The sequence below is a fragment of the Grammomys surdaster genome, unplaced genomic scaffold, assembly GCF_004785775.1.
Source record: "Grammomys surdaster isolate TR1022 unplaced genomic scaffold, NIH_TR_1.0 126391, whole genome shotgun sequence".
Lineage (NCBI taxonomy): Eukaryota > Metazoa > Chordata > Mammalia > Rodentia > Muridae > Grammomys > Grammomys surdaster.
Window position 1 is genome coordinate 16854402 of NW_021621185.1, and position 7103 is coordinate 16861504.

Sequence of the window (7103 nt, forward strand, 5' to 3'; positions counted from 1 at the left end):
CTGTCACTGAGCTGCACTCTGAGCTAAGGAAGCACTCTGTCACTGAGATGCACTCCAGCTCTCTTCAATCCCCAGTCAGTCCTGTATGTTTTTCACTATTCCAATGTCAGTGTAATACATGGTTTATTACGGGGATCTCTGGAGTACTTCTGTCCCTTTGCTGGTGTCTGGATAGACCTGGGGAGGGTGGGGAAGAACAGTGTGGTCCCGTCATCCTCTCTGCCCTGTGAAGACTCCCCTGGTCCTTACTCACTGCCCCGCTGTCCTGCCTCAATACCTCTAGCACATGGGTTTTGCTGGTTTATTATTTATTTCCCAAAAAATATAAGCCATGAGATAAATTCACAAAGTATTCACTGCCTGAAATACCGTGTGTACTCTTAAACACGCAATAGTCACAAACCCTTAACCTCAAGGAAAACAACCCAGGAGGATCTTCAGGCTGTGAGCCTCGATACTATCTCCAGATTCTATAGAAGTGGTTGCCAGCATAATGGCTATCATTTATTCAATACACTGGTAAGAAAAGAAACTGGCATAGGCATCACATGCTAAGACAGGGGAAAAGGCTGAGGCTGTGACAGTCCCTGGCACTTGTGAGGTCCTGAGTCCAACCCACAGAGCAGCCAGATTGAAAAAAAAAGAAAATAGGAAACCTGAACTCAAAGTTGCCTTGACAGTCCTCTTTCACACACACACATGTAGACATGCATGCATATCACACACACAAACAAAAATAGGAGACAACATAGATCACATGTGCTTTGCTTCTAATTGTGAACTTCATAATATGGGAAGATATAAGCTTAAGAAATGACATAGCTGAGATGCGTTAACAAATTTGAGCTGTTGCTGTTTGTGGGACAGCCGTGAGCTGAATGAAGCAGGGGCTTGCCTTTCTGCTCCATCCTTTATCTGGAAGCAGCTGTATAATGGGAAGGCTGGGTTCAAACACTGGCTTCAGTGTTGGCTTTTTAAAAAACTGTGCTTTATTTCTGCTTTTATTTTAATTAATTTTTAAGTTTTCTTTTGGTTTTTCAAGACAGGGTTTCTCTGTGTATGTAGCCTTGGCTGTCCTGGAACTCACTTTGTAGACCAGGTTGTGGTTTTGCTTTTTAAAGAGCAACTTTATAAAGGTTTTCCTCTAAAATACTGGTTCTCAACCTTCCTAAGGCTGTGACCCTTTAATACAGTTCCTCATGTTGTGATGACCCCCCCACCATAAAATTATTTTTGTTGATACTTCATAACTGATTATGCTGCTGTTATGAATTGTAATGTAAATATTTGATATGCAGGGTATCTGATATGTGGACTCTAAATACACACAACACACACATACACACACATGAGCACATGCACACAAACACTGACAAAGGGGTCTCTACCCATAGATTGAGAACTGCTGTCCTAGGGCCAGTCTCAGGGCAGCACAGTGATGGAATGAGAGAGGAGGTGATGATCTCCTCCTGGGTGGGCATTCTCTAGGAAGCTCAGAATTGCAAATGAACTTTGGGTGAATCTTTATATCCCTTTGACAAGAGGAGAAACCAGACAAAATATTATCACTCCACGCAGAAAGAGCTACCCCTATCAGCACTGAATAGTTAACTTGTTTCAGTGTGACCTGTTATGATGTTTTCTTCACACTGTATTGCTATCTTATAAAAGTTTCTGCCCTCAGGACCTATTTCATTAATGCAAGATTCCAGTGCAAAATGAAAATACAAGGCCCAACATCCCAAGGTTATTCAGATTTGATTTTGTTTTGTTTCTAATTCAGAGTCTCACACTTTCTGGCTGGCTTTGAACTTGGCACGAAGCTTAGCATGATCTTGAACAGCTGATCTTCCCGCTCCCACCCCCAGTACAACACCACACCCAGTTCCTGACTGAACCAGAGATTTGTGCATGCCAGACAAGAACACTACCAAAAGAGTTACACTTCTGATCCCCAAATTATTATGACTTTCAAGAGAGCAACAGCAAGGCATTAAACCCAAAATGGATCCCTATGATGATTAGAATAGGAATGGCCCCCATAGATTCATGTGTTTGAATGCTTGCCCATAGGGAGTGGCACAATTAGGAGGTGTGGCCGTGTTGGAGGAAGTGTGTCACTGTGGAGGCAGGCTTTGGGGTCTCATATATATGCTCAAGCTCCCCCCAATATGGAACATGGTCCCCTTCTGCTGCCTGCAGGATACAGAACTCTCAGCTTTTTCGCCAGCCCCGTGTCTGCCTGCATGCTGCCATGCTTCCTGCCACGATGATAATGAACTAAATCTCTGAAACTGTAAGCAGCCTAATTAAAATTATTTTTAATAAGAGTTGTCTTAGTCATGGTGTCTCTTCACAGCAAAAAAACAAAACAAAACAAAAAAAAAACAACTGGTCCTATCAGCAATGATGGAACCATGTTATATGCAATGCCCAATACAGTAGCCAGCAGTCACATATAGGTATTGAAGACTTGAAATCTGGCTTGTAATTTTTTTCTCTTTTAATTGAGCTATCACATTCTGTTAGTGACTACCATATTGATCAGTGTAACATCAAACAGATTATACATTGTTTGGAGCATAGCATTTAATCTTGCTTGCTTAGGTTTTACCCTGTGTGAAACAGGTGCACAACAAGGTTATTGTTGTGATAACTGTTCCATTAACTAATATAAAATTCTGATAGTAGTGCCTGGTGTGCAATGGTTGTTCGTCATTAACACTTATTATAGTAAATATTACCAAACTTTTTCACATAATTACTCTTCTGGAATAAATCCATTAAGCTATAGCACAAAGACTGATATAACCATAGGCATATGTTAGATTTTATGGTAGGTCTAGGGAAAGGTTTCAAGGATGCAGGTAACCGGAAATGATTCAAATGATGCTGAAAAGGACAAAGTAAAAGTAAACGTGTCTTCAACACACACAACAGGTCTCTTCCTTTTAATGGATGTAGTTTCCAGATAAAATACAAGACCCTCTATTGAATTGGAAATTAAGATAAATAATGATTTTTTTTGTTTCTGTTCACATGTGTGCAGGTATATGTTTGTATACACACAGGTAAAGGCCAGACATCAACCTTGAGTGTCGTTCTTTTTTTAAGATTGATTATATACATACATAAATAAATATATATATATGTATATGTATATGCATATGCATATGCATATGCATATGTATATGTATGTATGTGTACACCTGTCTGCCAGAAGAGGGCATCATATCACATTATAGATGGTTATAAGCCACCATACGGTTGCTGGGAACCCAGGACCTCTGGAAGAGTAGCCAGTGCTCTTAACCACTGAGCCATCTCTCCAGCCCCTGGGTGTCATTCTTCAGGGAGCCTGCCATGGTGGCTTTTGAGACAAGATTTCTCACTGGCCCAGAGTTTAACAAGTAAGCTAAGCTAGCCAGGAAAGGAGCCCCAAGGGTTCACTTTTCTCTGCTTTTCCTGGGATGACAAGTGGTAGATTGCCACCATGCGTAGCTTTCAGTTTTTTTCAAACCAGAGTCCTAGGAATGTAGTTCCCGTCCTTCAAAAGGTGAGCACGTTATTAACTTAACAAGCTGCTTCCCCAGCCTGCCAATGAAAAATGACTTAGTATAAAAAGGTTCTTCATATCATATGGAACATCTATGAAAATATTGGATTGTTTTGTTTTGTTTCTCTGTGTATCCCTGGCTGTTCTGGAAATGGCTCTGTAGACCAGGCTGGCCTTGAACTCAGAGATCTATGTGCCTCTGCCTTGAGTGCTGGGATTAAAGGCATGTGCCACTATCGCTTGGTTTACTAAAATATTCTTAATAAAATAACTGTATTGGTATTTTTTTGAACTTAGCCAGATTGGACCGGTTCCTAATCTTAAGGATTAATTACTTAAGGATTAGTGCAGGGCTGTTGTTCCTTTCTCTCTTAAGCAGTATTGTGTCAAGAACAGGCACGTGTTGTTTCCGAAAACTGATGCAGGAGGTTGTGGTGGAACTCAGTGACAAAACACTGAGCTGACATGCTTTAAGCCTTTTTAAAATTTTTTAATATTTTTAAAAATTACTTTACGTGTATGAGTATTTTCCAAGCATGTATGTCTGTGGATCACTTTTGTGAAGTTGTTGGAAGCCAAAAGAACACATCAGCCCCTACAGTAAGTCACCCATGGGTGCTGGAGATCAAGTCTCCATCCTTCTTAAGAGCAACCAGTGCACATAACACCGAGCCATCAGAGCTCCAGCCTCCTGAAGCTTTTATGTAGGTGGATTCTGAGGTCATAAAAATTTAATCAATAGTAACATAGATTTTTTTGGATCAAATTGTATCAGAAGTTTCACAGGGAGTAGTGTGCGGAGTACTGTCAACATAACTTGGTGTTAGAATCCTGTCTGCAGGGCTGGAGAGATGGCTCAGCAGTTAAGAGCACTGACTGCTGTTTCAGAGGTACTGAGTTCAATTCCCAGCAACCACAAGGTGGCTCACAACCGTCTGTAATGGAATCTGATACCCTCTCCAGGTGTATCTGACAGACACGCCAGACAGTAGCAATGCACATAAATTAAATCCTGTCTTCAACTGGACGACCTCTGAAAGTTTTGCTTTCTTTACCTGTTCAAAGGGAGCAATTGTAAATTACATTGCACAAACTGCTGGGAAAAATAATGATATGATGCCCTTAATTCTCTTAGAACAGAGTCTGGCAAATGGCCATGCTTCAAAAATGTGGCTCTTCAATATTGTTCTTGTTCTGGCTTTTGTGTTTTCTATGGTCTTGAACAATCTCCCTGTGGTGGTTTGGATAGGTACGGCTCTCACAGATTCGTCTGTTTGAATGATAGTGACACTATTAGGAACTGTGGCCTTGCTGGAGAAAGTGTGTCACTGTGGGGGCAGGGCTTTGAGGTCCCCTAAACTCAGTCTACACCCACTGTGTCAGTCTCCTTCTGCTGCCTGCCAATCAAGATGTAGAACTCTCAGCTCTTCCAGCACCACGTCTGTCTGCACGACGCCATGCTTCCCACCAAGATGATAATGAACTAAACCTCCAAACTGTAAGACAGCCCTCATTAAATGTTTTCTTTATAAGAGTTGCCTTGGACATGGTTTCTCTTCACAGCAATAGAAACCCTACTAAGACACTCCCTAAAACTCAGAGATGGAAAACCTCAGATCTAGACAGAGAAAAAGGCACTAGAGAGAACACAGGCGTGAAACAGCTTCACTGTGAAGTCATATATCTGCTCAGGAATGAACTTTATTAGAGATGCATCAGAGACTGTATTTCAACTGTTTACTTTTAAAGTATGGAGCCTAAAGTATTGCTACTGGAAACTGGGCTAACCGTCCATCATTGGCAGGCAGCCTGACAATTGATCTCAGCCTGGGACACTCATGAGAATCTGGTTTTCTACCCAGAAAAATGGGTATGTTTATCATCCAAGTTATTATACAGATGGGGGATTAATCTTCAGTGACGGAAGGAGCTGCCCAAACAAATGTATTTAAGGAACGAATCCAGTTCATGTGATCTATTTTCGCGCTGGAAGAAAAGAGCTACAAGCTGTTAGTTAACTCTGGAAAAACATCAGCTGTGAGGACATTGTTGTGTAAATCAGTAATTTGGAGAGGCTCTGGTCTTTTGTTTGGTTTTTCAAAAGCCCCGATTGATTCAAAGGCTAAAAATTCAGCTTCTATTTTCTCTTTATGGCTCTTGGTTCATTTTCTGCAGAGGTTCAATTTGTTGCCAAAGAGATTCATTGCTAATTTGAATAATTATACACTAAACTGGAGGGTAGACAGGAAATTGGGGTTGATTGAGAGGGCTGGAAACAGCAAATTCCTTCGTGGCCTTCGGAATGATAGATTCCTGCATAGCAAAACAAGCAGCATTTCCAGCTGATTAGTTTTTAATTTTTAATAGAAAATAAGAAAAGAAAAAATGAATTTTATTTTCACTCATGAGAACAGCAAATTAAGGCTATGGCATGATCCTCCTTCCTTGTCAGTTTGATAAAACTCTAAACAATGGAGAAGCCTGTGAAGAGCACGCCCACTCACATTTGTGGGTGGTCGTGTAAACTGGTACACTATCTGGGAAGAGCTAGACAAAATCTAGCACGATTACAAATGAAAAGTCCATATGACCTTTGACCCAGTCATCCCATTCCTGGAATCTTATTCTGTACTCACATGTGAAGAAAAGCCACCACTCTGAAGTACATAACATAATGTTTCTAGCATGTTCTTAGACTTGTGCAACCTGCACCACTGTGAGTGCTCTGTCTGCATATACACCTGCCTGCCAAAAGAGGGCATCAAATACCATTACAGAACGTTATGAGCCACTAAATGGTTGCTGGGAATTGAACTCAGGACCTCTGGAAGAGCAGTCAGTGCTCTTAACCATGCGGAGTCATCTCTCCAGCCCCTCTGTTATAGCTTTTATGTAAAGTGAGCATAAAGACTCTAAAAACATATACAAAAAGCTTAGAGAATTTAGGAACAAAAGGGCAATTCTGGTTTCATGTTTCAGTCTGTTAACTATCATTTATCTATATGTAAATGTGTATATATGTATATATATATACACACACACACACACTATATATATATAGTGTGTGTGTGTGTGTAACTAAATGTGTGTATCTGTGTGTGCATGTGTGTAACCATACTTTTTGTCCACTTTATTTACCACCCTTCTCCACCCTAATCCCTTCCAACCCCGAACACTAGGTAGAGAAGAAAGAAGATTAGAAGGGAAAGGGAAGCACAGATCTGTTTAGATTACTTCCTGCTGATTAGGAACATGGAGTCAATGTTCTTGGTCAGGTATCTCCAACCAACAATTCAGCAAAAGTAGCAAAACAGCAAATACAGCATCAGGAGCCAGCAACAGCAAGAACCGGGAGCAGCAGCCTCCTGCCTCTCTTAGGGCTGTGGCCTTTTTATACCGTCTCAAGAGTCCCCAGAATTCCAAACGGAAACTATCTTCAGCTGGCAGAATCACACCTCTGCCAGAGTTTGAGACAAATCATAGTCAGCTGCTGTGGACGATCTGAAGGAGCACAATATCCCACATCTGGGAATAAAACAAAAACATA